This window comes from Triturus cristatus, chromosome 7 (genome assembly GCF_964204655.1).
Source record: "Triturus cristatus chromosome 7, aTriCri1.1, whole genome shotgun sequence".
Classification (NCBI taxonomy): domain Eukaryota; kingdom Metazoa; phylum Chordata; class Amphibia; order Caudata; family Salamandridae; genus Triturus; species Triturus cristatus.
In genome coordinates this window covers 1,001,270,933-1,001,294,993 of record NC_140590.1, presented here as the reverse complement: position 1 = coordinate 1,001,294,993, position 24,061 = coordinate 1,001,270,933, and the positions used below count along the sequence as shown (strand labels likewise).

Below are 24,061 nucleotides of genomic sequence, written 5' to 3'. Positions count from 1 at the left end.
TGTCAAAAATTGGGGGTCAAGGTGTGCAGCAGAAAGGTGAAGAGTCACAAGGGAATCCTGACAGCGTATACATTATAAATGTAAAAGAAAAACAAAAAACTATTTAGCAAAGAAATTGGCAACAAGGACAAAGCAGCAGTACATTTGTTCTGGTCTACTTTATAGTCACAGACAGACTGCATTTTAAAGTGTCGTATAGGGTTACGACACCTGCTGAGGAGATCTTTGAATGTCCAGCAAAATCTAGGGAATAATAACCATAAGATAGCTCTGGTGGTTGATGCACTTACTGGGTATATCTGTGTACAGTCTAGTCTCAGTTTTGACTCTTCTTCAAATAGCACAGAGGGCTAATGTGCCTGCTGCAAAGCACAACGTGTAACATACTGGTAACCGGTTTGTATTTTACATAGATAGATTAATGGGCTGCTTCTTTTCTTGTAAAGCTCTTGGTGTTATCTGCAGGTCATAATTTAAACACAGTAAGTTATAAACCAGCATCAAGGAGCTGAAGGTAAACCACAAGAATGTTGTTTTTTCTCAATCTTCCATTACCCTAAGGTTGCTAAAAAGCGTTCCTTATGTAGTGATAAAGAGTTATTAATTGACATAACCCTAAACACTATGGGGCAGATTTACAAGCCCCTTGCGCCACTTTTGCGTCACTTTTTCCATGTTAAAAGTGACGCAAAAGTGGTGCAAGGGGCTTGTAAATCGGCCCCTATGTTCTGTAGACCTCGGACATGTTTTAAATCCTGACCGCCAGAGCAAGCACTCTTAACATGATATGCCTATCCGTGTGGAGGATATGCGACTCCTACACCTTGTAACCCTCATATTCCTGTATATTCTTGTAGATAGACTTACTTGTACAATTCATTGCCTTAGTGTAATATCCGTACAATGTAAAGTGCTCCAGCATAGTAGCACTATAAAAGAAATGACATAAAGAAAACAAAATTAGTAGGTGCTACAAGAATGGTTATTAGTGTAATTACTCATGCAGACGAATACATCTAACATTTTTGCAGTACATGTATACCTCTGACATATGGAGGTGGGAAAAGTAAAAAACCTTCCTCCACTCATCGTGTGTCTCTTAAGCAGTTGTGCATTGACAAAAGACTTAGTGGACGATTTATATCTTGGCGGTATAGATACTGTTGTGATGGAGTATCTATACACCAAAGATCACGGCCCACTCACCAAATTTAGATGAAGGCGGACCTTAGGTTTAATCATGGAGAAGACTACTCTGTCTACGCATAATGAAACCCTCCGACAGTCCTGCGGAGTAAGGGCCGTCGAAGGCAGACCGCTAATTACGGCCATCTAATTTAGATGGGTGGAATTAGAGATCCGTTTTCACTACCTGTCACTACCAGAAAATCTCTGACGGTAAGGGGCAGTGATAGCTTCCAAATGCTCCCTTCCCCATGGAAGAAAACTCCCCTGGCAGGGGGAGCATTTTCTTTCTTCTTTTCGAAAAGAAAATCCTGCTTTGAGGTTTCCTTTTTGAAAATAAACAAAAAACAGTTTGGGACTGGGCTCCATCATGGTGACGGAGCCCTGCCCCAAACTATAAACAGCATTGACATGAACCGTCATGAAGGTGGTTCCTCCCAATGCTTTAAAAGTAACCACTAGCTTGCAGCCATTTCTAAATTGGGCAGGCGTAGCAGGCTCAGCCTGGTGGACTTAAGTCCTCCACCAGGCCAACGAAGATTACTCCATCCGCCAACAAGTAAATCGCCCGCCAAGTGTTTTGTTTCCATCCTTGGTATTGTGCAAAGGCATCAAGAAGTGAGGTTCCAGTTATGGGGGAGGTGACGGGCATTGTGGTACAGCCGGAGGCGCGGTGCTGCCTCCTGAACGTCTGGGGGCCCACTGACCTCGATGAGGCGCAGACCCAATGGGTGACTCTGGGTAACATGGTAGCTAAAAGGGATATCGCGCGATTATGGGGCTCCTCGGGACCCCCTACACTGACCGCGTGGAAGGAGAACATGGATTGGAGCATGTTTAGGGAGAAGACGGTCTACTGCTCTAGAGGTCGCCCCCGGAAGTGGCATGCCATCTGGGGGCGGTGGAACCAATACAGGGGGGGAATATGTCTTGCCCCGGAACTGGAACCTCCCGAGGAACAGCTTTCCCCCTGACCTACTTTCCAGCACAGTTTGGTTTTAGTAACCGTTCTGGGCCTCTGCTGTTCCCCTTCTTCCTCCGCACACAGTCTTATACTTAGTAGATGAGTGGGGTCCGGCCTCCCCTGGGGGCTTTCGCCATGGGCTTTCAATGTTCTGCCTTGCTGGGGTTTGTTGTGTGTTTTTTCTGTGTTTATTTAAAATTGGACCTTTGCATTACTCTTTGAACTGTATTGGGGACACATCACTGTATCTAACTTGCAATGCTGCCGAACCTTCGGGCTGTCGGCTGAATAGCTGTGTCCTGAATTTCGAAATAAAGGTTTTCAAAAAAAAAAAAAAAAAAAAAAAAAAAAAAGAAGTGAGGTTCCCGCACGCTCCATGCCTGCATGAACCATAGGCCCCATAGGTGAGGCATTTGTGTTGGGCCCAGCTTAAAGTGAAAATAAGAAACCTCCATTACCCCCTGGACGTGTGCCAGAATTGGCAAACTACACTGGGACAAAGGGTGATATTTCACTAGGGCTAGCTGGATACGGATGAAAAATACATGTCGGAATTTGACTGGATCCCACTCCTTTCCTGCACCAGTTAAAAGAAAAGGAAAGTAGGACTTTAGCGTGACTCAGCAATGAGACACACACGCTGTAACTCAATGCACTGACAATGAATAGCATTCCATCCTGAACTTAAACGTTGTAAACATTTCATTTATTTTGATCTTTATTTATGACATTTGTATATCACACACTGGAAACAAAAATATCTCAATAGGATGATCACTGTCCATACCTGGGTGAAAAATGTAAACTTATGCTGCTTTGTGTTTGTATAGCATCACTTCTATATATTCTCTATATGGGCTTTGTTTAACGCGATTGGTGAAGGCCATCTACTGAACTCGAGGATGTTACAGGTGGCATGGGACGCAGAGGACACAGGACTGAATTGCAAAGTTATACAAATGGCTGGTCCAAAGGAAGGGAGAAATTAGCAACAAGAAAGTGGGGCAAGAGCAAATGATTTGAAGATAGTTATTAAATAGATTTGTTGAGGAAGAAATAAGGTTGTGAGGATCATCAAAAAGCATTAGAAGAAGTTAGATATAGATTATTCTGCCTGAGCAATGGTACTGGAATAGAGAATATTCTGTCCTTAGTTGACAGACAATATAATTTTAGAATGTTCGAAGCACTTTATTTATTTGGTGGAAGAGTATGGGGTACTAATAGAGAAGCCTAAGTATTTTGAATTTGATCTGGGATCTGACCAGGAGTCATTGGACTTTCTGTTGTGTGCGCATTTAGGGCTGGTTTCTTGAAGAACTTTGACGAGTCAAGTTGTTCTATTCTGGATATTATGGAGTTTGGAAACTTGGTAGTCATGGATACCAGAACAGAGTGTGGTAAAATTGTAGTGTTGATTGACAATGTTATTTACCGTTTTTATTTTTGGGGAGTTATGTTAGGTGAGTGATGTTCTCTGTTGGTGAAAGAATTCCAGAACGGTTACAGATTTGCTATGAGTGTTTTGTACTTAGATCATCAAGTGGGTGGTCCTCAGGGGTTTTAGCTGAAGAGGTGCACAAGACAGGTCAACTAAAGAAGCTGTTGGTTGTGTTAGGAGAGTGGAACATGAACGGGGGGCTTTGGAGGTGGACCTCGGTTACGATCCTGCTTAACTTAAATTGACTTCCTCTAAGCCACTCCTCAATGGCATCTCGTGGTGCATTGTTTCATGTATGTGGCCAGTGAGCTAACGTCCTTGAGGGACATCTCATGTCAATAGTATATTAGTGAAAGTTATGCCATGACTGCTGAGAAGCAGCAGATAGATGTATGTATGCGGCAAGCAGGGAGCATTTAGGAATGGACAAAATGGTTCATGTGGAAGAGGTGTGGCGCAGCAGCCAGAGAAACTGCCGCCGGAACGTGGGGTCTCACGGTTCGATCCCTGGTGCCGGCGGCAGATCAGCCCAGCACCATGTAACTCTGGGCAATAGCTCGCTTAATCTTCCCAAGGGCCCCCAGCGCCTTGACACCTTCGGGTAATTGTTCGCGCTTTACAAATATTGAATCTTTACATTTTACATGTGAATTTCGAGATTAAAGTGTCAAATTCTACTTGTTCATCAATCTAGCAGACTCAGTCCATTGTTGGCCTCTAAGCTACGGTTGCTACCTTTAATCTTTCAGTTATATTGATGTAATGACAGTGGGATATCATGTCAAAGATAAAAAAAATCAGCCGTACAGGATTGTAATGACTGAGACTTGGAGTCAGGTGTGGCCTGGGAACCATCCCATACTGTGACTGAGTCAATTATGTACTGTGTTTGGACAGATTCGAATTGTAATTGATCAGGTATCAATTCCAAGAGACTTTTCTCTGAATGTTTAGCCTTATAGATGGCCTTATAGATGGCCCACAATGGGGTGGTAGTTGTTAAGAGACATTTATAAAAGTGCAGCGCTAGAAAGCCACCTTGCTGCTCTACCTGATATGGAAAGGGCATGAATGCACCCTATTTAGTATTATAAGGCACATTCCTGTCCTCTCCCTATGGTGTCGCAGAATGTGCTACATAGCGTAAATGCAGGCACCCTTGCACCATAGTGCAAGGGTGCCTTTGTTGTAAGCAGGATTGGTTTTACGCAAAAGGGACACCTTCCTGCACAAAACAGTCTCCTAAGGCATTTTCCTCTTTCTATGTGTACTGTAAAATGCATCACACATAGAAAGAGGAAAAAACGAGACATTTCTCCTCGTTACGCCTCACTTAGGAACGTGTAGCATTTTGATGCATTCCCAGGTACAGCAGTAATGGTAATCTGGGACTACGCCAAAATGCATGGGCTGATGTGTGGGAACTCCCATGCTCCACCCATGGAATGCCTCCCTGGGGAAGAGTAGAGCAAAGAAGCGATTTGTGCTGCTTTGTGTTACTGAAGAGTTATCAAGTCACTCAGGACCATGCAAGGTGGCCTTGCGTAGTGTGATAAATCTTACTTAGCAGTTGCGTCGCCCTTGTGCCCTGTTGCATTTCACCAGGGCAATACAAGTGCTTGATAAATGCGCCCCTTAGTTCTGTAGTGTCCAGAGAGGAATTGTTTGGGGGAAATGGACAATAGGTTCTATAAAAGATATGGGCACAGTGCTGGAGGCGAGTGTGGTTTCAACGTTGACCAAAGGAGTTTAGGAGTATCCAAGAGATTAGTGGAAATGTTTGGCATAACCAAACAGATGACAGGATAGGAAGAGTGGAAGAAGAGAGTTTTGATGCAAATGTGACCACTTAGAATATTATGGTTTTTTTTAATGTTGAGGACCTTTTTAGTGAAGAGTAGTCAATGAGGAGTTGCAGAATGACAGGGAAATGGAACGGTGGATTTTAAGCTAAATTGGTTAAGGCAGTTGTGCATGGCCATGAATCACAGGATTTTTTCCTGGTGTTGAAGTGTTGAGTTTTGCCTCAGAAAGCATTGTAAGGGAGGTGATTTGCACTGTTTAAGGTCGGCATGTTGAGCGTCCTTGAAATGGCAGCAGAAGTACTTGAACATGGCGCACTAATGAGGCGCCAATGGGGATGAGACGTAGTGGAGCTGGATCATGAGAAGGCGTGCCGGATCAGCACCAAGCCGAGCGCCTGTTTGTTGCATCTGAGGCGTATAAAGGTTATACATTTAAGTCAATTTTTTTTTAGTTAATGCATGAACGTAGACTGAACAAGTTTGAAACAGTGAGCAGAGATTGCCTCTCTGTTTCAAACTTGATATGTCCAAAATTAATGTACTAAGTTGGAGAAATTGCGAGTTAAATGTATGAACTTTAGCCACTTGGGGGCAGATTTCAAAGCCCCCTGCGCCACCAGTACGTCACTTTTTGTGACGTACTGGTGGCGCATGTTATTTCTCCATATTTAAAAGGACAGGAAAAGCCACCCTGCGTGGATTTTCCTGTCCTTGTAAATATGGCCCCTTTACAAGCAGCACTGTGCGCGGAAGGGGCGTTCCATGGGTGTTGCTGTGGGTGTTCCCACGCAACACCCATGGAACAAGACACATTTCCAGATTTGAGAGGAATTATAAATCTGGAAATGCGTCAGTTTGCTACGCCACCCTAGGGGTGGCGTAGCGAGGCGCAACGAGGAGAAATGTTTTCATTTCTCCTCGTTTTGTCCTCTTTCAATGTGTGCTGCATTCTACAGCACGTATTGAAAGAGGAAAATGCCTGTAGTGATTGTGCCCCTTCCTGCACAAAAACAATCTCCCCATGACGCAGGCATCCTTGCACCATGGTGCAAGGGTGCCTGGCTCATGGCAGCAGTTTGTGGGCCAGCGCATGGGAGAGCACAGGAATGCAAAATATTATTGTAAATAAGTTGCATTCCTGTGCTCTGGAAATGCCGCAGCGTGGCGCAGCCAAAGGGCTTGCGTTGCTGCGTCGCGGCACTTCCTTGTAAATCTGCCCCTTGTTTTTATATGGCAGAGGGGCTCTGAAAGAAAGGGAGGTGGGGCTGTTGTAGGTAAGTTCACTGCATGCAAGGAGGGAGATAGAAGAGGCAAGTGTTAGAGGTACGATTAAAAGTGGTTTGAAATGATATTGCGATATCTTTGGGGCTGGTTGTCTATGCTGTTTTTCTTGCGTTCGAAGGGGAATGAAAGTTATGAGGAAGGGGGTTGAGGGATTAGTCAGTCCATCTCATTCATGATGACTCCAGAAAGATGTTCTGGATGTCGTATGATGACCAGGTCTGGGCCTTGGCTCTTAAAGTAAGTGGGGGTTGAGGAGATAAGTCAGGTACAATGATTTATTTCCATGTACCACGCATTGATATACACTTCCGGTTCATGCAACACAGACTGGGCATCTCTTAACTTACCTATCCTCCAGTAGCCACTTCTGCAATTGAAACTGGTCCACGCGAGGACACATATGATGAAGTGAAGTTGTGCAATGGAAGTCGTAGAGAGCGAGACCGGCTAGAGCAGCAGCTTTGATCGGATCTCTGTTTTTTTTAACTTTAAGATAAATACTTAAGAGGTCTTCCCCGAAATTTCTCAACTGCTCTTGAGTAATCATGTGATCTGCTTCTCCTTTCTAAAGTCGTGGTGTTGCATGTGGCAGCTGACAAGGCAGAGGGAGTCCATTTTCAATACCATTGCCACGCGCAGGAAGGTTAACTTTAATTAATACAACCTTATACGAAGTCTTATGGTTCAAGAACATAGCTTTTTTCAAAATGATTAGTCTGGTCATTAATTCCCTACTGCGTCTGCAGTTGACTACATGAAGACCAATTTCATTAAAACACTACACATAATCAAATTTTATTAGCAATTGAAAATGCAAATTATCTTAAATGGTCACGTTGAAAAAAGTCTTGCCATTGGCTGCACCATCATTTGCATGAGACAAAACAGATCAAATTGGTTTCTTGCATCATAAAAAAGGATCTGTACAAAACAGCATTTGGAGTAATTGCGTGACGTTAGATCTTGTGCCTATAGAGTTCATACTATGGGGCATATTTACGAGCGGACTTGCGTGGCCCTGGCACTATGCAATGTGGTGTAAGAGCAACGCAAGTCCAAAATGTAATTTATTAAGCTACACAAGGCCACTTTTTGTGGAACTGAGTGGCCCCATAAATCTAGAGTAATGCAACGCAACACAACGTAAATCACTGTGTTGCCAAGCAACACCAGTGGTTTTTGACTCATTCCCCGATTTACCAGAACTGGTAAACTTGGGAATGCACCAAAAGATATGCCTCCCAGAAGAGGAGTAACGAGGAGAAATATCCTTATTTCTCCTCGCTACTTCACAGATAGAACAATTTGCCTTTCAAGATTGGTTTTGTATAGGGTGGTGCCCCTTCCTACACAAAAACATTCCTGCATGCAAAACAGGCACCCTTGCACTGTAGTGCAAGGATGCCTGTGTTGGAGCTCGGTAGCAAAAACGGTGCCAGCGCAGGGGGTAAGACAGGAACATCCTGTATAATTTTAAATACAGCTCATTCCTGCCCTTTCCCTGTCATGCAGTGTAGCGCAGCTAGGTGACTTGCTGCACTGCACTGCGCGACATTTTCATAAACCTATGTATAGATGAAAGAAGACTGGGCCCATTCAGTTCAACTTTCCTCAAATTTCCATTTGCTGTGCCATGAAGTAGCCAGCTTGAGTGACATCTGGGGGCTCCGAGATTACCCATTACAAAGATAATGACTAGAAAGGAAAGAACTAGCAAACAGATAGGACGGATGTGTCATCCCACTAAGAAGCAAGTGCAGATATACGCAGGGAGAAGAGGGCTCCATAGTCCCATCCCCAAAGCTCAAGAAAATGTAAACAAATGCAATTATGCCTTTTAGTCAGATGAAGTGTAGCGAGAGATGTCCACTGGACTGCCTACCCATAGTGTGAATGTCGTGGCCAGGGACGATGGGACCTCCTCTGTTGCAAAAGAAAAGAGTAAGGAGGCCAGTACGCAGTCTCCCTTTTGCTCTGAAAGGGACATCCAGGCACATTGATGTCTTCAAAACTGGAATAGAGTAGGGAGGAGCGGCCAGTGCACAGCCCACCCTCCGTAAGAATGAAAAAACTATCAAAACAAGCATTTGGCAATACCAATAGACCTGGCTTTAAAGGAATGTTGCATGATAATATGAAGCATCCCAAGTAAAAAGCATGGTAATGGATATGCATTTGTTTGGAAGCAGAGAGCTATAGAATAATCGTGGTGTTGATTAAAAGGTCACGGGACAGTTGCACTGTCATGCCTGACCTAATAAATCCATGTGGGTTAATGACTGCCCTCCTTCCATCTGGGCTGTTGCAAGAGAAAGATTCCATGAATTATCTAGCTATCTAAGACACTTTAATAGCATCACAATGTGATTTGTGAGTGCCCCTGAATCTTCAAACTCAGGCAACTGGATAAAGAAACAAAATGATCACAGCTGTGTGGAAGGCAAGCAGTCTTTTGTGGAAGCACACAATGTCTACCCAAGAAAAACAGGAACTCCTGGCTCCCAACATTTGGGAAGATCCAAAGACCCTCTCTTCGTGATTCTTGCACAATGGTCTGGTGACAGCTGGGCTTTCAACCCAGACCAGAAACAGCTGCCAAGCAAATCAGCAAAAAGGACTGCAGGACAAGCTAATGCACCCCATAAGACAAAGCTAAACCGGTGTCATGAACTAGGGAAGCCATAAGATGGTGAAGAGCATCAGATGGCGAATAGAGGTCTGTGAGCAACCCCTAAAACAGTCAGCAGCAGATGGTGGGGAAGAATTTGTGAACCATCCTAAGCATCCAAAGAAAGAAGGGGACAGAGTGGGTATAGGTGAACAACTGGGCTAAGAGAGTGATAACCTTTGAGGTTCCAAAGAGAGAACTATTGGGTGAAAGGCTGGCAGTACGGGTCGATAGTTTTGAAGGGTAGAATTCAGCTGAGCAAAGACTGCATGATTGAAGGGACTGAAGGAGTGCTCTCTCCTTTAAACATAGTAGAATTGGCTTACATCCAATTGGCGTTTTTAATTTACTTGTAAGTCTCTAGTAAAATGGTACTACGTGTGTCCAAGGTCTGTGCTGCATTTAAACTACCATTTGCCCTGGCACAATAAATCTTTTGCCAGGCCCAACCCTTCCTTTCAATACATGTAAGTCACACACCATGAAGACCATGGGCAGACCATGAAGAGCCCAGAGGGCAGGGTGCAGTATATTGAAAAAGGTGGATATGTATGTTTAAGTTTTACATGTCCTCTTAAATTCATGTTTCGCTACTGCAAGGCCTACCGCTCCCATAGGATAACATTGGGGTTACCGTAATATTTTTATAAGCTGTAACTTCCAATTTGGAACAGGTAGATAAGTCGAGTTAGATGTCTAAATAATTGTAATTGAAAGCCCTCTTTAATGGTAAAGTCAGATTTTTTGTCACAATTCTGAAAATGCCGCTTTTAAAAAGTTAACACAAGGAGATGATGGACGGTGCGCTGAAACTTTTCAGACATTCACCCCCAGTCACAGATCTGGGTTGAATCCATCATCGTTCATTAGCTCACTTCGCCACCCCAGTTCAGACCCAGCTATATGCAAATCAGTCTTGACCCTGTGCCTCATGGGAACAGTCCAGCCCGAACTGCCAAGACAGGTCTTCCCTGGACTGGAAATAAGCATCCTGGGACCGGTTTCAGGGTAACACCCCGCATCAGCCAGGCTCGCTTAAATCCAATGGCAAAGTGAGCAAGGGACCTGCGTCTGGTCATACCCTGCCAACTTAGGGCAAACAGAGCAAACACAAGGAGATGATGGACGGAGACCTGAAACCTTTCAGACTCTCAATCCCAGATCTGGGTTGAATACATCATCGTTCTTTAGCTCATTTTCCACCCCAGTTCAGACCTAGCTATATGCAAATCAGTCTTGACCCTGTGTCTCATGGGAACAGTCTAGCCCGAGCTGCAAGCCAAGTTGGCATTTTTTTTGTCCTAACCTTTTGGTGCCTGCAGCCTGATCCTGGGTCACATGACTAGGTGTAGCTGGCAGTTGGTCCTTGTGTATAGCTCCCAGACAGTGAGACAGAGGTAAGCTAGGTATTGGCAGAATAGGCCACTCTGAGTTAATGAGAGAGAGGAGATGTCACCTACCACACTTGCACATCACAAAGGCTTGGCCTGAGCACTTGGGTTTGTCACTAGTCTTTTTTGACACCAGACAAGCTGGGGCCAGGACAAGGAGGCCATCAGGTGGTGGAAACCTCTAGAAGCTTCCTCCAGTTCAAAGTGGACTACCACTCTGCTGCTCTGCTGCCCTCTTGCCTGGATAAGAGGGGCGAGATCTGCATCCCTAAACCCAGGACCCCAGAGTGACTCCAAGGGCTAGTTGACTTGCCTCTTCATCAGAAACCTCAGAGACAGAACTGGCTTCCTAGGATCCAGCACCTGGACTCTGTCATCTGTGAGTCCTGCCCTCCTAAGTGGCGCCACCCCTGTCCTGGACCCTTGGAAGTGGGCATAAAAGTACTCTGCCAGCCCATCTATGGATTAAACAGAACCGCCGCATCGCCTGTACTGTGCGGACTTCCCTGATGCAAACACTTTGCATCACCCATCGTAGCCCATCGGAACCACTGCTGCATGGCGCACCTTCACTCACAGGCATCGCCTCGCCCAACGCAGCCCATCGGAGCTGCCACTGCATGACGCATCTTCACACAGGGACACTGCTTTGCACATTGCAGATGAGCTACACATCTCCTCGCCTACACCTCGCATCACCTCTGCTGCGTGACTCATCCTCAATGCGGGACTCCATATCTCTTCTCAACCAGGATTCAGGTACTGTGTTCAGCTGTCCTTAGTAGGTCCTTGTAACCGTTCCGCTCTCGATTGCGGTCAGCCTGAACTTGTGAATTTCTCCAGTCCAGCGCAATCAGACAACTACAGTTGGCACTTTGTGCTTTTTGGTGCTATTGCCTTTGAAAGCTTCAAACATGTATATCTACGGTCCTATTAATTGGATTTTTGTCTTTTTGGTCTGGTTTTATTTATTATAATTTACTCTATTTTTCTAATTTGGTATGGGATTGTAGGTTTTGTGTTTTTGTGTTATTACTGTTTGAAGAGCTGCATAAATTCTTTACACATTGCCTCTAAGTTAAGCTTGACTGCTCTGTGCCAAGCTACCAGAGGGCCGAGCACAGGTTTTCTTGTGACTTCACCCTGACAAGGTTTGTAGTTGCTTCTTGAGTAGGGTTTCTCCCTCCCCAACCAGTATCCCAATGTCTCACACTATGCCACAAACATATCACAAGAAAGGTTTTCTATTGCAGATTTATCGTGAGCCAGTATTAGAACAGAGTATCAAACCCAATGTCTGCTCGTGCTGTCTTTCGACTCCTAAACACAGTACAGGAGCTATCATCTTCTATGGTATAAAAAATAGCAAATAGCAGACTATCTTCTGTGTCATTATAGAGAAATCAATACAGTCCATTAGATATTTAATTGGTCTTAAATCTAAGGTACAATTGCTCTTTGAAGACTACCAGGGTATATCCATGGGGAGCATGAGCCAATGCCTAAAACAACGGACCAGTGCTCTCTCAACTACTTTACAAGCACCTTTGAAAACCAATAGTGTTATGTCAGTGTACTTAGAAAAATTTGCTTGTAGATTTCTCAGCAGCATACTCTTGCAAAATTTTAAATGCTGAATACTTTATGGCGAGAAAATAAAAATAACATTGGTCTTATTTTAATGCTTTAATATCTTGGACAATGGTGTATGTCCTAGGAATACAGAGAAGCTTGAAGCCTGGTGGAGCTTGTTGCTTGTCCTCACTGCATATGTTATAGGCCAGATTATATCTTACCGTCTCCACTAGATGTCAACATGCAGCCCTTACCTTATCAGGTATAAATATTAGACCCTTAGACCAAACTCTTCAGTACACTTCTAGACCTGTCGACCCTGCCAGGAAGAAGGACTGCTGTGCTGCTGAAAGGACTGCCACTCTGCTGGACAGCTGCCCTGCTGTGCTGATCTGCTGCTCTGCTGCCCTCTTGCCTGGATGAGAGGGGCGAGACCTGCATCCCTAAACTCACGACCCCAGAGTGACTCAAATGGCTAGCTGGCTTGCCTCCTCATCAGAAACCTCAGAGACAGAACAGGCTTCCAACAACCTAGGACCCAGCACCTGGACTCTGTCATCTGTGAGTCCTGCCCTTCTAAGTGGTGCCACCTCTGTCCTGGACCCTTGGAAGTGGGCATTAATGTACTATGCCAGCCCATCTATGGATTCCACAGAACCGCAGCATCGCCTCTACTGTAGCCCATCGGAACTACTCCTGCATGGCGCACCTCCACTCACAGGTATCACCTCTCCCAACACAGCCCATCGGAGTTACCACTGCATGACGCATCTTCACGCAAGGACACTGCATCTCACATCGCAGATGTGCAAAGCATCTCCTCGCCTACACCTCGCATCACCTCTGCTGCGTGACACATCCTCAATGCGGGACGCCACATCTCTTCCCAACCAGGATTAAGGTACTGTGTTCAGCTGGCCTTAGTGGGTCCTTGTAACCATTCCGCGCTCCATTGCGGTCAAGCCTGAACTTGTGACTTTCTCTAGTCCAGCACAATCAGATAGCCACAGTTGGCACTTTGTGCTTTTTGGTGCTATTGTCTTTGAAATCTCATGTATATCTCCGGTTTTTCTGATTGGATTTTTGTCGTTTTGGTCTTGTTTTATTTATTATAATTTACTCTATTTTTCAAGTTTGGTATGGGATTGTACATGTTGTGTTTTTGCGTTATTACTGTTTGAAGAGCTGCATAAATTCTTTACACATGGTCTCTAAGTTAAGCTTGACTGCTCTGTGCCAACCTACCAGAGGGCTGAACACAGGTTTGCTTATGACTTCACCCTGACAAGGTTTGTAGTTGCTTCTTGAGTAGGGGTTGTCCCTCCCCAACCAGTTTCGCAATGTCTTACACTATGCCACAAACATATCACAAGAAAGGTTTTCTATTGCAGATTTATCGTGAGCCAGTATTAGAACAGAGTAGCAAACCCAGTGTCTGCTCGTTCTGTCTTTCGACTCCTAAACACAGTACAGGAGCTATCATCTTCTATGATATAAAAAATAGCAAAAAGCTATTTAATCTGTCTTAAATCTAAGGTACAGTTACTCTTTGAAGACCACCAGGGTAAATCCTTGGGGAGCATGAGCCAATGCCTAAAACAAGGACAAGTGCTGTGTCAACTACATGACAAGCGTCTATAAAAACCAATAGTGTTATGCCAGTGTACTTAGAAAAAAGTGCTTTTAGATTTCACAGCAGCATACTATTGCACATTTTGAAATGCTGAATACTTTATGGGGAGAAAATAAAAATAACATTGGCCTTATTTTTATGTTTTAATATCTTGGACAATGGTGGGTGTCCTAGGAATACAGAGAAGCTTGAAGCCTGGTGGAGCTTGTTGCTTGTCCTCACTGCATATATTATCCGTGAGATTATATCTTACCGTCTCCACCTGGATGTCAACATCCTGCCCGTACCTTTGTGTCAGTGAGTAGAACTCACTAGTAATGAGGCACTTTTTGAACATTGGAAAATTATGGCACCAAGTTTGTTAATACAGATAAACTTTAAAAATTCAAAAAGTGCTGGAAATGTGTTTTTTGAACAGGTAAAATTATCCACCTTTAAGGCAGTATTAGCAGAGCTAATCACTAGTGGTGAAACAAATGCAAGGCTTCACTGTGCAAAAGTAGAAATGAGTGCAGGTATACACAAAGAAACAATGCTATTGGAAGAGCCGGGCAATGCTATAATAGCGCATTGCAAAGTGTTAAATGGACATAGACAAAGCAAGCTTGTTACTCACGGTGCCATTATTGCACAGGTGACTTTGAGAGTCTTGGAAGGGGTTTCCCAGACAAAGAAAACGTGAATGGAGAGCTAGCTGAACAAGACAACCAGGGCAAGTCCGAAGACTCAGCAGTCGCATTGTGACTCTGTCAACTACCACCTGTTCCGCAACATCGGCACCTTGGTTGAATTTCTATGGGGTAGTTTGCTTGAACAGAGGATTGATGGGATTCTTTGTCACTTCTGCCTGTATCAAAAATAACAGCTTGGAGGTCTAAGTTCTGACCACAGTCTGTCGATGCACACTAGCTTACTGGAAGGTGTCAATAAAAGGGGAAATGGTTAACCTTGGGTTGGTGCAGATGGCACAGCAGATGAATCAGCACAGTCCAAGACATCCAGACTGGCCCTAGTCAAAGGGTAGACAGATATGTGCTAGTAGATAGTTCACTTATTAAGTATTAGTTGAGCGATCAGCCATCAACTAAATCAACTAGTGGAGAGCCAAGTGCGTGCTTTAGATCTGATAAATATTACGGAGGGGACTCTGGTACCCTTTTCACTGAAACCCCAATAACTTATTTCTCAAAGATCTCAAGAAGAAGGGAAGGAGTGCTGGAGGGAGACACAAAATAGTCTGTCATTCTTAATCTGTGAAGTTCATGCTCCACCAAAGCTCGATACTATTCTTTGTATCCACAGTGCTATACTGGGCAGAAAAAGAGATCTAAAACAAGATGGATCAAATGAAGGGAGCATGTAAAGTGAAGTTTTTGTAACAGGTTTATGGCACTGGCTCCGAAGAATCTGGTACTTCTTGCTCATCACTGCTCAGAATTTCAAAATCAGACCCACATCAGTCTAATCCCATCAGTATCCCAGAGACAATACATTTCAATCAATTTTCTTCTCAAAATGTTACATCTTCCAGTGGAGGAGACATGAGGTTGTTCACAGGTGAACAACCTGAATCGATAACCCCTAAACAGGGAAACAGCAACAATATACTACCTGGGGCACGCTTTACTATCAGAAATGTGCCCTCTAAATGTCAAAGCTCGATTAGGAGGTAGATCCTTCACAGTGGGAGTTGCAAAGCTCTGGAACTCACTGCCTAACAATACCCGCCAAATTGAATCAGAGCCATGTTTCAGGAAATCTCTAAAAACCTGGCTTTTCAGTCGTGTTTAGTATTCTTGGGATTGTTTTTTTCTCTTGTGCCTCCACCGTATGCCGCCTACTGCTATAGCGCCGAGACACCTCTGGTTGAGGTAGCTGTTTGCGTTTTATAAATGTCGGTATTATTATTATAAATGTCTATCGGACTCTTTTCTGTATTACTAATGGATATTTTCACCATGAGTGGAGAGAGTTCACTGATGAACAGGTCAAAAGTGCTGGGCATATTTAAAAGAGTACCAGGAGGGTTCTGCTCTCAAAGGACATTTCTTTTTGCAAAGTTTCTAAAAAATCCTAATAATAATCCCAGTTTTGGAGGATACCATTCAGCACAGTCGATGCCTGTGCTTTGGTTTTTCAGTACGACGACTCACTGAGCAACGAGTGTAGATGTGCAGGTAGTTCTGACCTGGAGGGATGGTGTGTGGACCAAAGAGATGGCTGAGTTTTGAACCATCTTTTGGAAGCCTGTGCTAGTTAATCTCATTCCTATGCTTGAAAAGCTCAACACGCCCACCTCCTTCCAGGCATCTCCTGTTTTATTTGGGGAAACCAACAAGCTGCAGATCAAAGTATCAGCAAACCAAGGGCCAATGCTTGAGGACCAACAGGGCCTACTCATGCTACTGTGAAGACAATTAGAGCCAGGAGCCAGCTGCCTTACATTCATCTACGTGCTCAGACCCTAACACCTCAAATGAGGAACTGGAACTACTCAGCTGGAATATTGTTGTCAAGGCTCGATAATGAGCAATCCGTCACTGCAATTGTTCAAGGAGTTAGACATAGTGGGCCCGATTCACAGAACTAACTTAAAACAAAATCCTAAACTTACTACCATTTTGGTATTCACAGAAGTTAGGACTCCTAACTTTAGGACTCCTAAATGCCTTTTGTGAATACCGAAAGTCTTTAAGTTAGGATTTTTCTCAGTTTAGGAGTAGTAAAGTTAGGACTCCTAACTTTAGGACTCCTAACTTTAGGACTCCTAAATGCCTTCTGTGAATACCAAAAGTCTTAAAGTTAGGATTTTTCTCAGTTTAGAAGTCCTAAAGTTAGGAGTCCTAACTTGACTTCTCCTAAACTGAGAAAAATCCTAACTTTAAGACTTTCGGTATTCACAGAAGGCATTTAGGAGTCCTAAAGTTAGGACTTCAAACTTCTGTGAATACCGAAATGAGTAAGTGCCTTCTGTGAATACCAAAATGGTAGTAAGTTTAGGATTGTATTTTAATTTAGTTCTGTGAATCGGGCCCTGTGGTTTTCAAAGAAACCTGACTTGTCAAAGTTTCTATTGCCTGATATTTTGGGATTCATGTAAATTACCAGTTTAGCAATCAAATAACATAAACAAGCATTTACAATGCAATGGTCTCGGCATTGGTAAAGTTAGAGCTATTGGCATTGCTCATGACATTATTGTTGTTTATGTTTTTGTTTTTCAAACATTTAAAGAAACGGCATTGTCATGAGCAATGCCAATAGCTCTAACTTTACCAATGCCGAGACCGTTGCATTGTAAATGCTTGTTTATTCTTCTAATGTTGTTAAAAAGAGTGTGTTTGGGCAGATATACATTTTTGTCAGTAAAGCCAACCCCCAACCACTGAAGTTTTCTTAAATCCTGAGTTTGTGCTACTCCAGACCAAATCCTCTTAAAATATACTGCCCACCAGTATGGATGGAATGTGATTCCTACACTTTGTAATCCTCGTCGGCTTATGCAACATTCCCTATACAATTATTTACATACGTATATGATTCATTGTCTCTGTATAATGTGTGCGTGATGTAAAGTACTGTGAGTCTGTACACTGATATAAGTAGTGTTATACAACAAAAGTAATGCATATGAGAGAGAGCCAAATTTCGGGGGGGGGGGCTGAAAAAGATTTCGGGGGGGGGGGGGGGCTAAGTCTTCCAGCCATAGGCAGAGTGGCTGTAAGAAGGGGCGAAAACGCAACAAAAGCCTCATTAACGAGTCTTTTAAAGACCTGTGAAGTACCCGGGTCCGTCTGCAATTAGACGGACGCCAGCCCGCGAGGCTGTCTCAGCCGGGCTGACACACATGACGGGGGGGGGGGGGCTGAAGCCCGGTGAGCCCAATGGGTGTTGTGCGCCTGCTATGAACACAGAAGTGTCGGACAGCGTGTGGCAATCCACGGAAGGCCAAATGTCTAAACGAACAATCACGGCCGCCAAGCCCACTCTCAAAAGCAAAGGTAGTCTCGGTAGGGATCGAAAGTAGTTACACAAGGCTCCCGTTTATGAGCGTCTCTCACGAGCTGCAAAATGTTATACATAAAACAAGTTATACAGTGGAACGAAATCACTGAAGAGTAAAGTAAAATAAACACTCTCTCACAAGGGATTTCTGATATCAGTCTTCCCCCCTCCCTCTGCCCTCCCGTACCCAGCAGTGTCTCTCAGATCTACCCATTCCTCTCCAACGTGCAGCGTACCACTCACTCCCAGCTCTCCGCCCTCTCTCCTCTCTCTGCCTTCATTCTCCCCTCCCGTACCCTGCAGTCTCTGTCGCCGGTCTCCAGTCTCCTCCTCCCCGCAGCGCCCCGCCCTCCCCGTCAGCCGGTTGGTGGAGGAGGCGGGCCCGGCATGTTCGAGGGATGATGCTGGGCTCCGGACAGCAGCAGGTTCCCGCTGCATCACCTGGTCTGGAGGAACCGACCCCTGGAGCTGGAGAAAGAGCTCAGCGCGCGGCAGGTGGCTGAGCGTGAGGGGAGGGCGGGGCGCGGCCATAAGGCATGTGTGTGTGGGGGGGTGGGGTGGAGAGGAGACGGGGAAATACTTGGGAGGGTGAGTGAAAGCAAATCTGGAGCCGCAGCCTGGGCTGGGGATGGGGGCGGCGCTGCGTCTCTCCTCCCCTTGTTCCCGATGGGGGGGGTTGGGGACCTCACACACCGGGATGCCGAATCCTTTCGGAGGCTTGCACCCACCTTGTACAACGGGAGTAAAACATACAGGAACAAATAAATACAAAAAATGCTACTTTGTAACCAGCCTCAGCTTGAATGTAAAAAGTTACTTGGAGTCTCCACAAACTTTTTCCTCGGTCACGTCCTGGGCCCCTGTGACGCTTAGAAGGAGGAGTTTAGCGCGGTTTGCGGGGAGGGGCGCCGCTGGGCCTGGGAAAGCAGGGAATGCTCCGAGTGGGGGTTGGGGGTGGTTTGTCCGGAGTAGGTGCTCCAAGTGCCCGATGAATGGCGGCTGTGTTGTTTGGAGCTGGAGTTAGGAGACTGTGGTACGGTCTGGTCCGGTGTGACCAAAACCGGCGGCGCGCGGTTTGAAGAGGCCTCTGGTGGATCGTCCCACAGCCTGCAACCCAGGAGATTAGTTTAAACTAGTCCTTAAAAGGTCAAGGGAGGGCCCGGGGGAGGCCAGAACAAGCACACCGCTGCCTTTCTCCGAGGCAGGCAGAGCAGAAATGCCTCGGAGAAACGCAGCGTCGTTTTCGGATTCTGGGGCGTGTTTTGCTGTTGTCTCCTCCCTGAGACTTCTCGCAAAAAACACGCCGGAGAACAGGAGAGAAGAGGGGCGGGTGCAAGCCCCTCTTCTTAAAGTCATTAAAGTCATTAAATCTCGCGAGCGAGACTGCGCAAGCGCAGCCATCGCTAGCCGAGACCTAAAAAGGGTTGTCTACGAGATTCTGCTATAAGTAAATAGGGACTGGACTCACTGGCGTAACAAAAGTTGAGTGGGCCCCCCTGCAAGGTACATGGAGGAGCTCCCTCTGAGCTAAATCAGGAGCTCTCCGGCCAGAGTACTGTGCTGAGGAGGCCCCCTGGAGCTTGGTGCCCCCCCCCCCCGCACCGCAGGGACTGCGGGGACTGTGTCACACCACTGTCTGGACCTATAAAAAAATGTTGGCTTTCCAACACATTGTGTGTTAGCACTAGCCCTGATGGTTTCATCTGAAACGGGTCAAACACTGACTGTCCTTTTAAAAAATATACATGCGCTTCCCAGTCGCAAGTTTAGAAATAGCCTCGATATAATAATGAAAAGACTAGAAAGTTGGTGTGTTTTAAACGCAAACCACTCATTAATACTGAAATGGGATTGAAACATCTGATATGTTTCTGCACTCTGAAATAACATGGAATGGCATGCTGGGATTTCTCCTCCCCTAACTTGTGTAATTTGCAATCAGACCAGCGTGGGAAGGCACTCTTGAATTACATGCTTAGGTTGAATATGACTGGTCCATGGGATAAAGTGGGGCTGTGCTAGGGTATGTCACATGAAGCAAGGAAAATGGTTCTGCAACGTTGGACTACATTTTTTTGATTCCATGGTAATGTAACAAAATTAGTAGTGTAAATGTGGCGGGCCGTAGGGGATAGAGGATAATTCTCTACATTTAAAGTTCAAATAGCCACCTCATTGTGGTAAAGGTGTGGTTCTGCTGAGGAGAATTTATCAGTCTGGAGGTAATTAACCCTAAAGAGATTGCCCTAAGCCCAGCTCTTCCTGCACTCATGTGTAGAGGGGGGTTAGAAACTCCCAAGAAAGGACTCCTCTGAAACATAGGGCCTGATTTAGAGTGTGTTGAATGGGTGCATTATATTCTATGGCACTTGTAATAAGGCGGATGGGATATCCATCATTTTTATGATGGAGTAACCTGTCGTCCAAACTATAAATCAGACCCTTAGCGATGAGTCGAGGACTTACTGTCATTTGAGGTAAGAAAGAGGGGAGCTACATTTGATCTGGTAAGAAAGGGTTTTTGTAGACATACTTTGAGAATGAAAAAAACGAGTGCACCTAGTGTATGGGGAGACCGCTCATTCCCCTGTGAGCTATAATAAAATTAAAACCAATATGAAGATTAAAACGTCAGATAGTGCCGGCGTCCAAAGAATGGAGGGAAGCAGAGAAGTTGAAGCAGTAGGACAGGGTGTCACTGTCTTCAGTCTTGCAAAAGAAGACAACATGTACCTTTGGAGGGCTAGTAACTAGGGCAGCGGTAAAGAGAGTCTAAAGGCTGTCCCTTTTGATGCATACAGGTTGAAACTGCATTTTGACTCACTTTACAAGAATAACGAGATTAATACAAGAATAAAGAGGTTAATGAGGAAGTGACACCCTTATTGGCAACCAGCATGACCGGAACTGAGCCCACCCTTGACCCTCATTTGGTGATGAGATGGACGAGCTAATGAGGCATGCTAAAGCCTCAGGGACGCAAGGACCAGGTGGGATTCCCATAACACTTTACAAAGCTAATATACTAAAATGGTGAGTTATATTGCAAGAATTCTTACTTTATGTCTTCAACTCATATAAGTCCCAACATCAAGGCAAGGAAGTTACCTTTATCCATTTTACAAGAAAGATCCTCTATGTGATTCCCAGGCTGCAGACTAGGTTTAGGGCTAGTGCTCTACTGCCGGCAATGCTCTATCTAAGTCACTAAGAATGACTTTGAACAAGTACATGACGTACAAGATGCAGCAAATTTATGCCGCCTTTCTTGACTTCTCCAGTGCATTTGACTGTGTTGATAGGAATCGCTTATTCCGATATTTAACATGCTTTTAGTTGTTTCATGAACTCATTTTTTTTTTTTAAAATTTTTATTGAACAATAATTCGGTTACAAGCACGGGCCTACACCCACCAGGGCCGGCCGCTAGGTACAGAATGAAATATACATTTATCATGGCTGCAGTCAAGTCCCGGGGCGCAGCCCCGTAGTGGCTCCGGATAGTTCTAAAGGAACAGGAGACTTAAGTCCAACAGACACAAAAACTAAAAGAAAAACAAAAGGCGAGGCATAAGGGCAAACAGTGCGGGTCAGGCTTCCTCCGGGGAACTCCAGTGCAGACCATTAAGCAGCCGGCAAAAGGAAGGAGTACCGGGAGGCTGGGGACGGGGGGGGGGGGTCATGGGAGATGAACGTCCATATGTAGTTATTCCAAAAGGTGCCAGGAACCATCAGGGGTCAGGGGGACATGGCGATATCGGTGTCCACCAGGGGGGGCGTACAGATACCCCCGCGATACGCATTCCATTGCCCCCAGATTCTACCCCATGCCCCCGGCTTACCACGGGCCACATACACAGTCTTCTCCCTGAACATACACCAGTCCATATTCTCCTTCCATACTGACACGGTGGGCGGCCGTTGGGCGCCCCAAAGCTGCGCTATATCTCTCTTGGCAATCATGTTCCCCAGGGCCGCCCACCGAGTCTGAGCCGCGCTGTAATCATTGGGCTCCCACACATTCAGGACACAGCGACGCACCTCCGGCAGCAGCACAACCCCAGTGACCTGTCCCATAACCATATGGACCCGGCGCCAGTAGTCCGCCACCTCGCGGCACTCCCACAGGATATGGAGAAAGGTGGCGCTGAGCCCACAACCCCGCTTACAGAGCCCGTCGTCGGAAAATCCCATCGAGACCAAGCGAGGACCCGTCACATACACCCGGTGAAGAATCTTGAGCTGTACCAACCGGAGACGGGCTGGAATGGCGACCTCCTTGGGGGACGACAGTGCAGACTGCCAGTCCTCGTCGTCCAATTCCACCCCGTCCCCCGTCCAAGCCTCCCGGAGGCGCACAAAGAGGTCAGCCCGATGATTAATCAGTTTTTTATAAGTTAAAGAAATAGTACTGTCAGGGACATGTCCGTCAAGTATGCGGTCCTCGAGGGGCGAGGAAACCGGGATCTTGGTCCCCTCCCCAAAGACCGAGAGCAGGGCGTGTCGAACCTGGGCATAGCGGAAGAACTCCCTGTCCGTAAGCTCGTATTCGGCCTGGAGCACCGCGAAAGTCTTAACCGTGCCCTTATGCCACAGGTCTCCCACTTTGCTGATACCAATCGTATCCCACTGGTCAAACCCCTTCGTAGTCCAGAGGCTGCCCAGGCGGTCGGAGGCAAACAAAGGAGTAGCACATGTTAGTCGCTCACTCCAGCCCGTGGCCGCAGTGGCAGCCCTCTAGGTCCGCACCGCAATCTTAGTAGGACCCGTAAGGGTCCGGCCAGCCGAGCGGGAGTAAAGTGCCCTGTTATAGTTCCCGCCGGGAAGCAGGAACTTGTCCATCTCATACGCCGGATTCAAGCCAGGCGCATACGTGGCATGGTTAATGGCCGCTAGCTGCGAGGCCCAATAGTACCTGCGAATGTCAGGAAGCGCGATGCCCCCGTCGTACCAGGGGAGAGTAAGCTTAGCAAGAGCAATACGCGCCCGCCCGTCCCACACCAGTCTCCTCTGCAGGCTCTCCACCTCCCGAAAGTAGGCCACTGGGATAACGTCGAAGGAGTTCTGGAGTGCATAGAGGAACCTGGGAAGGGACATCATTTTGAACAGCACGGCCCGACCCAGCGGGGACAGGGGCAGCCTGCACCACCGGGCCGTGTCCTCTCGCAATCGCCGGAGTGGACGCAGGAGATTCTGCTCATAGCGAGCCACTGGGTCCAGCGAAACGTATATCCCCAGGTACTTAAAGCCGCTCAGAGATATTTGGATCGGAAGCCGAGGCGGCAGGAGAGGAGGACCACCAGAGATAGGATAGACGCAGGATTTAGACCAATTGATCGTGAGACCCGAATTGTTCCCAAAGGAAGTCAGAACGTCAAAGAGGACGTTGAGCGACTGCCGCGGTGAGAACTCATTTTAATTATGCTTTTAATAGTTATCATAGTTGTCATCAATTAAAATTTGTATAATACCGTATCAGTATGTTGACGAAATGGACATAACTATGCTGCATTTAACACAATTTGATCAATGTAGTTGTCCGAAGAGGTACAGGTTGTGTTATTAAATATTGCTTATTGGATCCAAATACAATTAAATTAATGTGACAAACAGTATGATAATTGAGTGTACTTTTTGGATGTAAAATAGTTCACTTCCTGCAAGGGGGAATGATACATCGAACAGCCGCTAGCATGAGGTAAAAGAGTATTGCTAACTTTCTCATGAAAAGAAAATTGTGTCCAGTGTAAGAGAAGTGTGAACATTTTTGAAAAAATAAGCAAAACCCCAAAGAATGAAGAGACAAGTATAGTCTCAAGAAAATGATGAATTTGCCGTTACCTTTGAAATAGGCAATGAAACATGGTGGCCATCCTTGATGTGGTTAACAACATGCTGTGTTTTTAACCTTGGGATAATTAACGTAGTGAAATAAAGACGTTGAAAGTATATATGTGAGTTGAACCCAATTTTACTTGAGACTATACTTGTCTCTTCTTTCTTTGGAGTTTTGCTTATTTTTTCAAACATGTTTACACTTATCTTACACTGGACACAATTTTCTTTGAATGGGAAAGTTATCAATGATGATAAGTACGTGGGCAAGCTCG

At 45.6% G+C, this 24,061-nt stretch overlaps 1 long non-coding RNA gene across 1 annotated transcript in view; it reads left to right on the top strand.

Moving 5' to 3' along the window:
- The window catches only part of LOC146810987 (uncharacterized), a 1,144,084-nt gene that overhangs the window by 1,018,269 nt on the left and 101,754 nt on the right, over positions 1–24,061 (top strand). Inside the window, exon 2 of the long non-coding RNA XR_014966662.1 lies at positions 11,318–11,497. This is a non-coding gene — a long non-coding RNA (uncharacterized LOC146810987). The remainder of the gene's footprint in view (positions 1–11,317; positions 11,498–24,061) is intronic.